Below are 17,773 nucleotides of genomic sequence, written 5' to 3' on the forward strand. Positions count from 1 at the left end.
CGTCTAGCAAAGTTTGATGTGAGAGATTTGTTGTCTTATTTTGTCTTAAAGAAAAGTGCACAAGAATAATTCGTTGAAGAGCAAGTTCACTTAGTATTTTTCTTTCGTTTTTGGTCTTCTTGAGTGTCCTGGAAAAGCACAGTGTTTTAATTGTTTTGTGAAAAATGGAAGAAACACGAAATTGCTAGTGATTCTCTATGGAGTGTCTTTAGAAAGAGTTAATGGTAGAGTTTGTTTGTTTGCTAGTCACACAGATAATACAGAAGACTGCAAAGAGAAGAAATAATTATAACATAATTACTTTAATATTTCAATCTTAAATAAATCAATTTGAATATAAAGAACAATGAAAATGTTTAATAACTTAAAAAAGTATAACATACAAGTTTATAATTTAAGAATAAGTATATACAGCCGTAAGTTCGGTTAGGCCGAATCTTATGTACCCTCCACAATGGATTGCGTAGAAACTTCTACTAAAGATGGTCAACCACAGATAAATTACTTGGGTTGCGGCCGATGGCAAGGCATCTTAAAAGTACTTAACATAATCTTCTAAATTGTAAGTTAGTCCATGCGGCATATATAAAGGGTGATACGGTTAAAATTTGGTCAATATAAACTTTGCATTTAAAAAACCTGAACGCCCCTCATTTTGAAGGTGTGTGTGTGTAGAATGTTGCTCCTATTTTGATTTTGGAATTCACTCTTCAGTTGTCAAAATGCCGTCCAAGCAAGAGGAGCAGCGTATCAAAATTTTGCTCGCGCATCGCGAAAATCCGAGCTACTCGCACACAAAGCTGGCACAATCGCTAAAAGTTGTCAAATCAACCGTTACAAATGTAATTAAAGTGTTTGGGGAACGTTTGTCGAAGTCTGGATCGGGGGGAAATCGAAAACCGGAAGCCGCTGAGACGACAAAGAGAGTTGCCGGTAGTTTCAAGCGAAACCCAAACCTCTCTCTCCGATATGCCGCAAATAAGCTGGGTGTATTATCTACAACCGTGCATCGAGCCAAAAAACGAGCCGGACTATCGACTTACAAGAAGGTAGTGACTCCAAATCGCAATGATAAACAAAATACGACGGCCAAAGCGCGATCCCGGAGGCTGTACACGACGATGCTGACGAAGTTTGACTGCGTGGTAATGGACGACGAAACCTACGTCAAAGCCGACTACAAGCAGCTTCCGGGACAGGAGTTTTATACGTCAAAAGGAAGGGGAAAGGTAGCAGATATTTTCAAGCACATAAAACTGTCAAAGTTCGCAAAGAAATATCTGGTTTGGAAAGCCATCTGTACCTGTGGCTTGAAAAGCAGCATTCTCGTAGCTGCCGGGACTGTCAACCAAGAAATTTACGTGAAAGAGTGTTTGAATAAACGTCTGCTGCCTTTCTTGAAGAAACACGGTTGTACCGTAATGTTTTGCCCGGATTTGGCATCTTGCCATTACGGTAAAAAGGCCATGGAGTGGTACGCCGCCAACAACGTGCAGGTGGTTCCCAAGGACAAGAACCCTCCCAACACGCCAGAGCTCCGCCCAACTGAGAAATACTGGGCTATTGTCAAGCGGAACCTAAAGAAGACCAAAAAAACTGCTAAGGACGAGCAGCAGTTCAAAGCAAACTGGCTTTCTGCGGCGAAGAAGGTGGACAAGGTGGCTGTAGAAAATCTGATGGCAGGTGTCAAGCGTGAGGCCCGGCATTTCGGATTTGGAAAAGCGAAAGCCTAACTGAATATTTTTCCTGAATTTTATACTAATTGAACTTGAAAAAGAAAGGTCGATTAAATACGTATATATGTATATAGTTCTTCACCGGTATATATAGGGAAGAAATAATTACGAACCGATATGAACTTTTGTGCGGTAATTATAGAGCCAGAATTGATATATGGGGGTCGCTTTATATGGCGGATATATACAATTATGATCACAAGTCTACCAAAAATGGTCGATTTTTTACTGTTTGGTAGATTAGTAGAATTCTTGATGTTTTAGAAGATTTTGCAAAATAGTCCTCTCCAACTATGAAATGCTTCATAAATTTTCTATAGAAATAAAATTTTGACAAAATTTTCTATAGAAATAAATTTTTATATTACATGTTAGCCTGATACCGAAACAGGCAATTGACGTCCAAATGCATTATATCTAATTATACAATTATTATTCGAGCTTTATGGACAGATATAGATTAAGGAACATGGTTAATAGAGCCATTGAAAAGAAAACGCCAGATACAAATCTATACACGCCTGGACTGTACATGTTTCGGTTCGGGCGAATGAACCTTTCCACAGCCTTTAGTATAGATCTGGCTGGGAGAGATAACTCAATTTTGGGCCCTTTATGCTAACTCCTTATGGAGAAAACATTTGGGAAATTTCCTCTTACAAATTGAATCATCTTTTCTCCCACTGTACATCATCTTTTCATATAACTTACAAGTCCCTTAATCTTATTTTTATTTCGTTTTGTTACATAGTAATGCAACAACACGAAATTTATTTTTAGAAAGCTTATTTGTTAGAATTCACCTAAGTGGTGAACAGTCGAACAATGCTTATTGTTTCTACAGTCAACTACAACATATGACAATTAACAGAAACTGGTTTCCAGGAAACAACAACAATTCTAACACGTACATTAGTCGTGTTTTTTCCTAGTTTTACGACGGGCTCATCGTTGCTTATTATATTACATGTTAGCCTGATACCGAAACAGGCAATTGACGTCCAAATGCATTATATCTAATTATACAATTATTATTCGAGCTTTATGGACAGATATAGATTAAGGAACATGGTTAATAGAGCCATTGAAAAGAAAACGCCAGATACAAATCTATACACGCCTGGACTGTACATGTTTCGGTTCGGGCGAATGAACCTTTCCACAGCCTTTAGTATAGATCTGGCTGGGAATAACTCAATTTTGGGCCCTTTATGCTAACTCCTTATGGAGAAAACATTTGGGAAATTTCCTCTTACAAATTGAATCATCTTTTCTCCCACTGTACATCATCTTTTCATATAACTTACAAGTCCCTTAATCTTATTTTTATTTCGTTTTGTTACATAGTAATGCAACAACACGAAATTTATTTTTAGAAAGCTTATTTGTTAGAATTCACCTAAGTGGTGAACAGTCGAACAATGCTTATTGTTTCTACAGTCAACTACAACATATGACAATTAACAGAAACTGGTTTCCAGGAAACAACAACAATTCTAACACGTACATTAGTCGTGTTTTTTCCTAGTTTTACGACGGGCTCATCGTTGCTTATTATATTACATGTTAGCCTGATACCGAAACAGGCAATTGACGTCCAAATGCATTATATCTAATTATACAATTATTATTCGAGCTTTATGGACAGATATAGATTAAGGAACATGGTTAATAGAGCCATTGAAAAGAAAACGCCAGATACAAATCTATACACGCCTGGACTGTACATGTTTCGGTTCGGGCGAATGAACCTTTCCACAGCCTTTAGTATAGATCTGGCTGGCTCTATTAACCATGTTCCTTAATCTATATCTGTCCATAAAGCTCGAATAATAATTGTATAATTAGATATAATGCATTTGGACGTCAATTGCCTGTTTCGGTATCAGGCTAACATGTAATATAATAAGCAACGATGAGCCCGTCGTAAAACTAGGAAAAAACACGACTAATGTACGTGTTAGAATTGTTGTTGTTTCCTGGAAACCAGTTTCTGTTAATTGTCATATGTTGTAGTTGACTGTAGAAACAATAAGCATTGTTCGACTGTTCACCACTTAGGTGAATTCTAACAAATAAGCTTTCTAAAAATAAATTTCGTGTTGTTGCATTACTATGTAACAAAACGAAATAAAAATAAGATTAAGGGACTTGTAAGTTATATGAAAAGATGATGTACAGTGGGAGAAAAGATGATTCAATTTGTAAGAGGAAATTTCCCAAATGTTTTCTCCATAAGGAGTTAGCATAAAGGGCCCAAAATTGAGTTATCTCTCCCAGCCAGATCTATACTAAAGGCTGTGGAAAGGTTCATTCGCCCGAACCGAAACATGTACAGTCCAGGCGTGTATAGATTTGTATCTGGCGTTTTCTTTTCAATGGCTCTATTAACCATGTTCCTTAATCTATATCTGTCCATAAAGCTCGAATAATAATTGTATAATTAGATATAATGCATTTGGACGTCAATTGCCTGTTTCGGTATCAGGCTAACATGTAATATAATAAGCAACGATGAGCCCGTCGTAAAACTAGGAAAAAACACGACTAATGTACGTGTTAGAATTGTTGTTGTTTCCTGGAAACCAGTTTCTGTTAATTGTCATATGTTGTAGTTGACTGTAGAAACAATAAGCATTGTTCGACTGTTCACCACTTAGGTGAATTCTAACAAATAAGCTTTCTAAAAATAAATTTCGTGTTGTTGCATTACTATGTAACAAAACGAAATAAAAATAAGATTAAGGGACTTGTAAGTTATATGAAAGATGATGTACAGTGGGAGAAAAGATGATTCAATTTGTAAGAGGAAATTTCCCAAATGTTTTCTCCATAAGGAGTTAGCATAAAGGGCCCAAAATTGAGTTATCTCTCCCAGCCAGATCTATACTAAAGGCTGTGGAAAGGTTCATTCGCCCGAACCGAAACATGTACAGTCCAGGCGTGTATAGATTTGTATCTGGCGTTTTCTTTTCAATGGCTCTATTAACCATGTTCCTTAATCTATATCTGTCCATAAAGCTCGAATAATAATTGTATAATTAGATATAATGCATTTGGACGTCAATTGCCTGTTTCGGTATCAGGCTAACATGTAATATAATAAGCAACGATGAGCCCGTCGTAAAACTAGGAAAAAACACGACTAATGTACGTGTTAGAATTGTTGTTGTTTCCTGGAAACCAGTTTCTGTTAATTGTCATATGTTGTAGTTGACTGTAGAAACAATAAGCATTGTTCGACTGTTCACCACTTAGGTGAATTCTAACAAATAAGCTTTCTAAAAATAAATTTCGTGTTGTTGCATTACTATGTAACAAAACGAAATAAAAATAAGATTAAGGGACTTGTAAGTTATATGAAAAGATGATGTACAGTGGGAGAAAAGATGATTCAATTTGTAAGAGGAAATTTCCCAAATGTTTTCTCCATAAGGAGTTAGCATAAAGGGCCCAAAATTGAGTTATCTCTCCCAGCCAGATCTATACTAAAGGCTGTGGAAAGGTTCATTCGCCCGAACCGAAACATGTACAGTCCAGGCGTGTATAGATTTGTATCTGGCGTTTTCTTTTCAATGGCTCTATTAACCATGTTCCTTAATCTATATCTGTCCATAAAGCTCGAATAATAATTGTATAATTAGAAATAAATTTTTGACAAAATTTTCCATAGAACTTATATTTTAACAATATTTCCTAAAGACATAAAATGTTGACAAAATTTTCTACAGAAATATAAAATTTTGACAAAATTTTCTATGGCAATAAAATTTTGGTAGATTATTTTTGGTTCGAGTGGCAATTGTGATTTTTCTGTGATTGGGGATCGGTTTATTTGGGGGCTATATATAATATAGATCTATACGGAACAATTTTGGCGAAATGTACCGGATCGGATGAATTTTGCTCCTTCAAGAGGTTCCAGAGATCAAATCTGGAGATCGGTTTATATGGGGACTACATATAATTATGGAACGATATGGACCAATTCCTGCATGGTTGTTAGAGACCATATACTAACACCACGTACCAAATTTCAACCGAATCGGATGAATTTTGCTCATCCATGAGGCTACGGAGTTCAAATTTGGGGATCGGTTTATATGGGGGCTATATATAATTATGGACCGATGTGGACCAATTTTTGCACGGTTGTTAGAGACCATATACTAACACCATGTAGCAAATTTCAAGCCAAATCGCAAGCCAAATCGGGGGATCGGTTTATATGGGACCTATATGTAATTATAGACCGATATGGACCAATTTTTGCATGGTTGTTAGAGACCATACATTAACACCATGTACCAAATTTCAGCCAGATCGGATGAAATTTATGTTACTTCTCTTAGAGGCTCCGCAAAACCAAATCTAGGGATAGGTTTATATGCGGGCCATATGTAATTATAGACCGATGTAGACCAATTTTTGCATGGTTGTTAAAGACCATATACTGACACCATATACCAAATTTCAACCGGATCGGATGAATTTTGCTCCTACAAGAGGATCCGTAAGCCAAATCTGAGCGTCGGTTTATATAGGGACTATACGTAAAAGTGGTCCGATATGGCCCATTTGCAATACCATCCGATATCAATAACAACTAACAGGTTGGCTGATAAGTCACCGGTCTGACACATAGATGGCGTCGCTAGTATTAAATGCATATTATTTTTATATAGTAGCAACCTTCAAATGATTCGTGTCAAAATTTGACGTCTGTAAGTCAATTAGTTTGTGAGATAGAGCGTCTTTTGTGAAGCAACTTTTGTTATTGTGAAAAAAAAGGAAAAAAGGAATTTCTTGTTTTGATAAAATATTGTTTTCTGAAGGGAAAAAATTCGGTGGTGGCTAAAACTTGGCTTGATAATGAGTTTCCTGACTCTGCCCCAGGGACATCAACAATAATTGATTGGTATGAAAAATTTTAGCGTGGTGAAATGAGCACGGAAGACGGTGAACGCAGTGGACGCCCGAAAGAGGTGTTTACCGACGAAAACATCAAAAAAATCCACAAAATGGTTTTGAATGACGGTAAAATGAAATTGATCGAGATAGCAGAGGCCTTAAAGATATCAAAGGAACATGGTGGTCATATCATTCATCAATTTTTGGATATGCGGAAGCTCTGTGCAAAATGGGTGCCGCGCGAGCTCACATTTGACCAAAAACAGCAACGCGTTGATGATTCTGAGCGGTGTTTGCAGCTGTTAACTCGTAATACACCCGAGTTTTTCCGTCAATATGTGACAATGGTTGAAACATGGCTCCATCACTACACTCCTGAGTCCAATCGGCAGTCGGCTGAGTGGAAAGCAACCGGTGAATCGTCTCCGAAGCGTGGAAAGACTCAAAAGTCCGCTGGCAAAGAAATGGCCTCTGTTTTTTTGGGATGCGCATGGAATAATTTTTATCGATTATCTTGAGAAGGGAAAAACCATCAACAGTGACTATTATATGGCGTTATCGAAGCGTTTGAAGGTCGAAATCGCGGCAAACCGGCCCCATATGAAGAAGAAAAAAGTGTTGTTCCACCAAGGCAACGCACCGTGCTACAAGTCATTGAGAATGATGGCAAAAATTACTAGCAAAATGATATCAAAAAATTGGAATGGAACAATGTTGAATAATAAAAACGAATTTTGACAAAAAACAAGTATATACAGCACTAAGTTCGGGCCGAATCTTATATACCCACCACCATGAACCAAATATTAGGGTTTCCTTTGAAATTTCAGGAGGGCTTGAGGACTTGAGGACACTTCCCGAAGATAAATTTAAAGATTTCACCTATAAGGACTATATCAGATTCTGGATTTATAAGAACCATTTTTGTTTGAGTTTTAGAGGAATCATTAACATCTCTTGTAAGTGTGCAATAAAGTTATAAAATAACGTCTTGATTTTAAATCTTAAATCTGTAGAAGTAAAATCTGGAAATTTTACATTGATTTTCAAGCAATTTTAATGATCAGTGCGCCTTCTACACCCTCAAGAAGTGAAGTCGGTCTATATGGAGGCATTAATCCGATACACGTTTTTGTGAACCTAAAATACCAGAATATTTAGAATTTCAGGCAAATCAGATAAAAACTACGGTTTCTAGAAACCCAAGGAGTTAAAGGGAGATGGTTCTTTTGGGGGCTATACTAAAATATGGACCGATACTCATCGTTTTCGGCACACCTCTTTATGATCCGAAAATACCTCTAGATTTCCAATTTCAGGCAAATAGGATAAAAACTTCGGATTCTAGAAGCCCAAGAAATAAAATCGGGAAATCGGTCTATATGGGGGCTATACTAAAATATGGACCGATACTCACAATTTTTAGCACACGTATTTGTGGTCCTACAATACCTCTAGATTTCCAATTTCAGGTAAATTTAATAAAAACTGCGGTTTCTATAAGCCCAAGAAGTAAAATCGGGAGATCGGTCTATATGGGGGCTATACCAAAACATGGACCGATACTCACCATTTTTGGCACACCTCTTTATGGTCATAAAATACCTCTAGATTTCAAATTTCAAGCAAATTGGATAAAAACTTCGATTTCTATAAGCCCAAGACCCCAAATCTGGAGGTCGGTTTATATGGGGATTATATCAAAACCTGGACCGATATAGCCCGTCTTCAAACTTGACCTGCCTGCAGACAAAAGACGAGTTTGTGCAAAATTTCAGCACGATTGCTTCATTATTGAAGACTGTAGCGTGATTACAACAGACAGACAGACGGACATGGTTATATCGTCTTAGAATTTCTCCCTGTCCAAGAATATATAGTCGGAAATCGATATTTCGATGTGTTACAAACGGAATGACAAACTTATTATGCCCCCGTCACCATCCTATGGTGGTGGATATAAAAATGTGTCTTTCTTTGTTAGACCGGGGACTTATCAGCCAACGTGTTACTTGTGACAAGTTTCAAGTTGATAGCTTGTTTCGTTCGGAAGCTAGCGTGATTTCAACAGACGGACAGACATGCTTAGATCGACCCCGAATATATCCTTGTACATCAATATTTCTGGTGGATCCATTTTTTAACAAATCAAAATTATTACACCCTGACCACATAGTGGTTTAGTGGTTTGCACGAAAGTCGCCAGTTATAGAATTTGGTTTTCTCCGATGTGAAGGCATTCTAAATTGAGCAGTTTAGAAACAAATTAAAATGATCGGGCGTACTTGCCGAAGATGTCAGCAAAATGTACACCTAAGATTGGCCACCAGAACCAAAGCGCCACCACTGGTAACTGTGTGGGCCGCGGTAATGGCCGATTAAGGCTCATCGCTTGTATTCAACGACCGTTGGTTAAAATAAATGCCGAATATTATAGGGAATATGTAAAGACATAATTGAAGCCACGTGCAAAGATTTCGGCCAGAGACCATGGATATTCCAATAGGAATCAAACCCACGCACTTAGCACGCGTCCACCAAGAGTGGCTCCAAACGGAAGTTCCACGCTTTATTTTTATCGTAAAATGGCCACCAAAATCTCCGCATATCATTCCTTTGGAATTTTTGGCTTCGGAATTTGGTAGAGTAAAGTTGACACTAAAAAATACAAAATATACAAAAGTGTCGATCATCTCAAGAAGAAGCCTCGCCGGAAATAGCCCGAAGAGCCACTTTCGTGCATCTTGTAATGGTTTGGTTTGAACAGTTCTAATTAGAACAAGACTAAACTCATTGTGAAATTGGATTTTATTTCCGACATTGTTTTTTTGCTTTCGTACAATAAAATTAAAAAATATATAAAAAATAACGTTTTACTTTGTTGCACTACATATCAGACTCCTTGTATTGTAGCTCTTTATCAGATAAAGCTGGGTCCAAACGCATTAGTTGTGATCGTATCGTTGTATATTGTAATCATGCTAACTTCCGAACGAAACAAGCCATCGACTTGAAACTTGGCACAAGTAGTTGTTATTCATGTACGTCGGATTGTATTGCAAATGGTCCATATCGGACCACATAACCACGTAAAGCCCCCATGTAAACCGACCCCCAGATTTGGTTTGAGTAGCCTCTTAGCGAAGCAAATTTTATCCGATCCAGTTGAAATTTGGTACGTGGTGTTAATATGTAGTCCCTAACGTTCATGGCAATATTGATTCATATCGGTCCATAATTATATATAGCCCCCATATAAACCGATCACCTGATTTTATTTGCGGAGTCTCTTAGAGAAACAAATTTCATCCGATGCGGTTGAAATTTAGTACATGGTTTTAGTCTGTAGTCCCTAACATTCGTGCAAAAATTGATCCATATCGGTCCATAATTATATATAATCCTCATCCCCAGATCCAAAGATTTTGCTTGCGGACCACTTTGAAGGAGCAAATTTCATCCGATCCGGTTGAAATTTGGTACGTGGTGTAAGTTGTTATATAGTCTCTAACAACCACGCCAAAAATTCGTCTATATCGGTCCATAATTATATATAGTCTCCATATAAATCGATCCCCAGAACCTCTTGGAGCAGCAAATTTCATCCGATTCGATAACAATTTTGTACGTTGAGTTATTGATTTTTATCGGATAATCGGTAATTATTATATAGACTCCCCTATATATACCGGCCAAGAACTGAATTACATAGGTGTGCAATCTGCTTATTTTTCTAATATGTACACCTTATAGATTAACTCACAATTTAGAAGAGAAACAAATCATCATCACAGAAAATCAAATTTCATCCAATGCGGTTGAAATTTAGTACGTGGTGTTGGTACACGGATGAAAAAGACTGTTTTTCATATGTTTGGCTATAAACATTATATGTTTGGAACACATATTTTTAAACACAATATTTTTGAGTGCAAGCATATAATGTTCATTAACTAGCATAACATGTTTGGGACATATATGTTAATATGTTAGAACATATTATGTTTGGGACATAAAATTTTTGTAAATATAATATCCTTGGATGCAAACATATATTAATTTAGAAATAGCCTATAAACATATATGTGTTTAGTAGCTTGGGGCGCTATTTAACAGGGAGCGATATTGAATTAAGTTGGTGGTTGTTGCTTGTTATTACAAAATTAACATTTTATTTTCCCTTGGGCAGTTGATCAGCTACTTCTTTAATCCTTACAAACTGTGTGGTCCGCTGTTCGAATCCCCGTCCGGCAAAAGGTAAAATTAAAATAAACAAGTATATACGGCCGTAAGTTCGGCCAGGCCGAAACTTATGTACCCTCCATCATGGATTGCGTAGAAACTTCTTCTAAATACTGCCATCCACAATCGAATTACTTAAGTTGCGGTAACGCTTGCCGATGGCAAGGTATCTTAAAACCTCCTAACACCATCTTCTAAATTGTATGTAAGTCCATACGTGGTATATATTAAATCAAAAAAGATCGATCCAATACGTATATAATTCAGTTTGACAAAGTAGACATAAAATTTTGACAAAATTTTCTACAGAAATAAAATTTTAATAAAATTGTCTATAGAAATAAAATTTTCACAAAATTTTCTATAGAAATAAAAATTTTCCCAAAATTTTCTATAGAAACAAAATTTTGAAAAAAATTTCTACAGCAATAACATTTTAACAAAATTTTCTATAGAAATAAACTTTTGACAAAATTTTCTATAGAAATAAAATCTTGGTAGATTATTTTTGGCTCGAGTGGCAACCATGATTATGAACCGAATAAAATTTGAACCAAATTTTCTATAGAAATAAAATTTTGCCAAAATTTTCTATAGAAATAAAATTTTGACAATGATGAAAATTTTATTATGAACCGAATAAAATTTTAACAAAATTTTCTCTAGAAATAAAATTTTGACAAAATTTTCTCTAGAAATAAAATTTTGGTAGATTATTTTTGGCTCTAGTGGCAACCATGATTATGAACCGACATGGACCATTTTGTGTGTGATTGGACCTATTTTGGAATGGTTGTTAGTGACCATATACTTACACCACGTTCCTAATTTGAACCGGATCGAATGAATTTTGCTCCTCCAAGAGGCTCCGGAGGTCAAATCTGGAGAACGTTTTATATGGGGGCTATATATAATTATAGACCGATATGGACCAATTCTGGCACGGTTGTTAAATATCATATACTAACACCATGTTCCAAATTACAACCGGATTGGATGAAATTTGCTTCTCTTGGAGACTTCGCAAGCCAAATCTGGGGATCGGTTTATATGGGGGCTATATATAATTATGAACCGATGTGGACAAATTTTACATGGTTGTTAGAGACCATATACCAACATCATGTACCAAATTTCAGCCTGATCGGATGAAATTTGCTTCTCTTTGAGGCTCCGCAAGCCAAATCTGGGGATCGGTTTATATGGGGGCTATATATAATTATAGACCGATGTGGACCAATTTTTGCATGATTGTTAGAGACCATATACCAACACCATGTACCAAATTTCAGCCTTATCGGATGAAATTTGCTTCTCTTAGAGGCTCCACAAGCCAAATCTGGGGATCGGTTTATATGGGGGCTATATATCATTAAGGACCGATATGGACCAATTTTTGCATGGTTGTTGAAGACCACATACCAACACCATGTACCAAATTTCAGCCGGATCGGATGAAATTTACTTCTCTTTTAGGCTTCGCAAGCCAAATTTGGGGATCGGTTTATAAGGGGGCTATATATAATTAAGGACCGATGAAGACCAATTTTTGCATGGTTATTAGAGACCATATACCAACACCATATACCAAATTTCAATCGGATCGGATGAAATATGCTTCCGTTAGAGGCTCCACAAGCCAAATCTGGGGATCGGTTTATATGGGGGCTATATATAATTAAGGACCGATATGAACCAATTTTTGCATGGTTGTTGGAGACCATATACCAACACCATGCACCAAATTTTAGCCGGATCGTATGAAATTTACTTCTCTTTTAGGCTTCGCAAGCCAAATCTGGGGATCGGTTTATATGGGGGCTATATATAATTAAGGACCGATGTGGACAAATTTTTGCATGGTTGTTAGAGACCATATACCAACACCATATACCAAATTTCAGCCGGATCGGATGAAATATGCTTCTGTTAGAGGCTCCACAAGCCAAATCTGAGGGTCCATTTATATGGGGGCTATACGTAAAAGTGGACCGATACGGCCCATTTTCAATACCATCCGACCTACATCGATAACAACTACTTGTGCCAAGTTTCAAGTCGATAGCTTGTTTCGTTCGGAAGTTAGAGTGATTTCAACAGACGCACGGACGGACGGACGGACATGCTTAGATCGACTCAGAATTTCACCACGACCCAGAATATATATATACTTTATGGGGTCTTAGAGCAATATTTCGATGTGTTACAAACGGAATGACAAAGTTAATATACCCCCATCCTATAATGGAGGGTATAAAAAAATCATAAAATTTAATAATTTCTTCTACAATATTTGTATTACAGAAAAAGGTGCTAAGAACTAAAAAATCTCGTGGAAGTGAGAAAGATGTCGGGGAAGCACCTATATTACCTGTTTATTTTCATAATTCATTATGATTGTAAATATATAAATAAATAAATAAAATTTTGAGCACAGTATTTGTTTAAGTTGACACGATAGTATTTAGAAGAATTTTGACGCCACCTATTGGAGTGTTGGTTCATAGGCGTATCTGCTCCAGCTTGCTGAAAGATGTGGCCACATTGCTATCGGCATGGGATTTTTTTTTCTTAATTCGTATATATCTATTTTGATAACTCGTTACTTTTATATTTAGCATGTATATATATTTTTTATGTATAAGTATAGGTGAAAAAGAGTGGCTAGTACTGAATTGGAAGTTTGAGGAGTGAGATCGAGTATCGAGTCGTGAAGAATTAAAACGAAACCAAAAATATATCATTAAAATAAAAGAAACTTTGTAAATTTAGCTAGCGAAGATAATTAAGTGAATAAACTGTACGATGTGGATTATTCAAAAGAAAAGGACAGTGCGTTTTTAGTCTGGGTTTTTTGGGTTTACTCTCAAGTTTTTTTTTGTGCTGACCCTTTTGAATGGTTGACTTCCAAAGTGCTCCGCCGGTCTTATGAAATCCCAAGAAAAAATGGTTTGAAAGCTTAACAGTATTGTTTGGGAGAATTTTTTTTAAGCATATAATATTTTTGGGTGCAAAATGCTTCCAAACATATTATATGTTCACATAATAACATATTGTTTTTTGGAAGACAACATTATTGAATTTGGATGCAAAAATACAAAATGTTTGGAACTTAGACTACCCAAACATATATTGTTTAGACCAATATGCTTTCAAACATATTATATATTGGAAGAGGTCAAACATATAAATGTTTGGGCAATACCCAAAAATGTATATGCTTGAAGCAAAATATGTTTGGGAGTATATGTTACAGAAGCGATTTTTGTGAGGGTGTATGTAGTCCCTAACATGCATGCAAAAATTGTTCCAGAAAATATATTTTAACAAATTTAAATATATATGACAATCTTAGCTTGATCACTTCGTTGTGGAATGACACGTTGAAACCTCCAAAACATTAAAAAATCGTCTAAAGTCAAATGATAAACAACACCTTGATTTACGAGAATGTCTACCACTCTACGTTGGTTATAAAAATTATTTGGATTATCTTTACAACAATCACGAAAGGATTTTACTACCCTTACACACATATATACACACCCATCCGTACACATACATTCCCACATACAGAGATTACTATTAGTAGGATTTTCCCATTGGGAGGAATAGCCCATTACTGACAACGAACTGTCAAATATTTTCAAAACTTTAACAACTGCCTCATTTGGTAAGAGCCATTAACCCCAAACAGTTTAAATTTCCTGGGACTAAAGATAAATGAAGTGTTGTTTTTGTTGTTGTTGCTGTTGCTGTTGGTTTTTGCCAACAAAAGTGCTTACATGCACCCCTGCACCTTTATGGTCACTTAAACTGGTAACAAGCCATTAAAAATGTCGCCCACATGCAGATTTTAGGTAAAGATTTTTTTTCTTTTTTGGTATACATGCTTGAAGTAAATTTCGTTTACTTGGAAGTAAGAGTTGTTGGTTGCTAAACCACCACTAACACCGGTCCCAGGTATTTTCCCCAGGCTAAGCGAGGGAACACTTCATCAGATGAAAGCAAAAATATGTTGGCAAGTTTAAGCTCTAAAGGACTTGCTTTTGAATTGATAGCAGTAAATAGGCAACAAAACTGACGAAGAACTAAAAACACGAATAGGCGATGCCTTTAGCTCATCATCTTTAAAAGAAGAGTCATATCGCACTCCTCACCCTAAAAAACAAACGAAACAAAAACAAACATCACAGTGGACCAAAGTAAACAAAACAAATTACAACATTTATAAGATCGGTGAGGTGGTAAATAAACACCGCAAAGCATTATGGTTGGAGGACATTCTCTGTGAACAGTGGGGGGATACTGGAGATATTTAAGAGAATATATTTTCAAAGCTAACGTAAGATTAAAATCTCTAAATTTATCACCGGGAAGTGTATTGGTTGAATTGCTCTGCTTGATTTGTCCTCAAACCCCCCTGAAATTTCAAAGGAAAGCCTAATATTTGATTCATGGTGGTGGGTATTTAAGATTCGGCCTGGCCGAACAAACGGCCGTATATACTAGTTTCTTCTTCATATGGGCCGTTTTGCCGCGACTTCGACCTTCAAACGCTCCAATAACGCCATATAATAGTCACTGTTGATGGTTTTTCCCTTCTCAAGATAAGAGACCATTACTTGGCCAGCGGAGTTTTGAGTCTTTCCACGCTTCGGAGACGGTTCACCGGTCGCTGTCCACTCAGCCGACTGTCGATTGGACTCAGGAGTGTAGTGATGGAGCCATGTTTCATCCATTTTCACATATCGACGGAAAAACTCGGGTGTATTACGAGTTAACAGCTGCAAACACTGCTCAGAATCATCAACACGTTGTTGTTTTTGGTCAAATGTGAGCTCGCGCGGCACCCATTTTGTACAGAGCTTTCGCATATCCAAATATTGTATATTTCCCCTTCAGAAAACATTATTTTATCAAAATACGAAATTCCTTTTTTCCATTTTTTTTCACAATGACAAAAGTTGCTTCACAAAAGACGCTCTATCTCACAAACTAATTGACTTACAGACGTCAAATTTTGACACGGATCATTTGAAGGTAGGTACTATATAAAAATAATATGCACTTAATACTAGCGACGCCATCTATCTGTCAGACCGGGGACTTATCAACCAACCTCTTAAAAGCACAACTTTAACAGAACTTCCAAAATGTGCTCCCAAAGATGTTGTTTAGTTTATCTGCACAGGAAGTTCTTTTAATTCAATTTTTTTATAACTTGCTTTTTTCATATTTTTATTGGGTAATTTTAATTTGTTTTGTTTTTAATAGGTTAAAAACAGGGAAAGAATAAATAAAATGGTACAAATTATTTAAATTTCGTCGAAAAAATTGCTGAATACATTCTAGAAAAATTGCGAAAAAAATCTTTAAACAAAAATATAAAATTTATTTATTTTACAAAATATCACAAAAATTTAGAATTCACATCCAAAACGCCTTAAGTTGAAATGGCGGACATCCGTCCTAAACCAAGCCCATGTTAATTTTATCGCTTCAGCGGTATATAACCTAGGTGAGCCTGAAATATCGGGCTGCCACTATAACTAAGCTAAACTTCAAACGAATTGCGAAACTTATTACACTTTATCAATATCCATTGGTGGTGGGTGCCTATACAAATCATATGGTTAACCTGCCGGCAAAGCCGAATATCTATACACTCAGAGAAGGAATATGATCACCTCAAACAGGTTTCAAGAGCAAGATGTTATTTTTGTATTGTGACCATGTAACATGTTTGTCACTAAAATGTTATTTTCTCGTCAAATATAACCTGCTTGCCGAAATCAGATACATGATTTCCGAGAAAATAACATAGTTGCGAAATCTATGTTCCATAGTCACCACCCAAAAATAACATTTGCTGTTTGAGGTGATCATATTCCTTCTCTGGGTGTAGAAAGAAGCCTATGTTGTGAATTTGGTGGGATCAGCTGGGTGTGGTGTACTCACTGGTTGCCACTCGAGCCAAAAATAATCTAACAAAATTTGGGAAAAATTTACCACAAACTTACTAAACAAAAAATTCTTATTTTGCAAAATTTTATATTATAAACAATTTTGTCAATATTTTATTTCTATAGAAAATTTTGTAAAAAATTTATTTCTATACAAAACTTTGTCAAACTTTTATTTCTACAGAAAACTTTGTCAAACTTTTATTTCTATAGAAAATTTTGCCAAAATTTTATTTCTTTAGAAATGTCTGTCAAAATTTTATTTCTATAGAAAATTTTGTCAAAATTTTATTTATATAGAAAATTTTGTTAACATTTTTTTCAACACTATATTTCTATAGAAAATTTTGTCAACGCTTTATTTCTATAGAACATTTTGTTATAATTTTATTTCTATACAATTTTGTCAAAATTTTATTTCTATAGAAACTTTTGTCAAAATTTTATTCCTATAGAAAATTTTTCTACATTTTATTTCCATAGAAAATTTTGTCGAATTTTACTAAAATTTTATTTCTATAGAAAACTTTGTCAATATTTTATTTCAATTAAAATTTTTATGAACACTTCACTTCCTACAGAAATTTTTTTTAAGATTTTATTTCTATGGAAAATTTTGCTAAAATTTATTTCTATAAAAAATTTTGTTGAAATTTTATTTCTATAGAAAATTTTAGTAAAATTTTATTTCTATAGAAAAGTTTGTCAATACTTTATTTCAATTGAAAATTTTATGAAATTTTTGTCAAAATTTTATTTCTACAGGAAATTTTGTCAAAATTTTATTTCTATAGAAGATTTTATGAACACTTTATTTCTATAGAAAATTAAATTTCTGTTGAAAATTTTATTTCTATGGTAAAATTTGTCAAAATTTTATAAAAAATTTTATTTCTATAGAAAATTTTTTAAAAATTT

The 17,773-nt window shown here is 35.4% G+C and overlaps 1 protein-coding gene across 6 annotated transcripts in view; it reads right to left on the bottom strand.

Moving 5' to 3' along the window:
- The window catches only part of cpx (synaptic transmission protein complexin), a 1,078,564-nt gene that overhangs the window by 944,701 nt on the left and 116,090 nt on the right, over positions 1–17,773 (bottom strand). For all 6 annotated transcript variants that reach the window (XM_075291794.1, XM_075291793.1, XM_075291798.1 and 3 more), the window contains one exon: positions 1–267. This exon is cut by the window's left edge and continues 87 nt beyond it. The gene's annotated coding sequence lies outside the window, so the exon portion shown is untranslated. The remainder of the gene's footprint in view (positions 268–17,773) is intronic.

This window comes from Haematobia irritans, chromosome 1, assembly GCF_050003625.1.
Source record: "Haematobia irritans isolate KBUSLIRL chromosome 1, ASM5000362v1, whole genome shotgun sequence".
In the NCBI taxonomy this organism is placed as follows: domain Eukaryota; kingdom Metazoa; phylum Arthropoda; class Insecta; order Diptera; family Muscidae; genus Haematobia; species Haematobia irritans.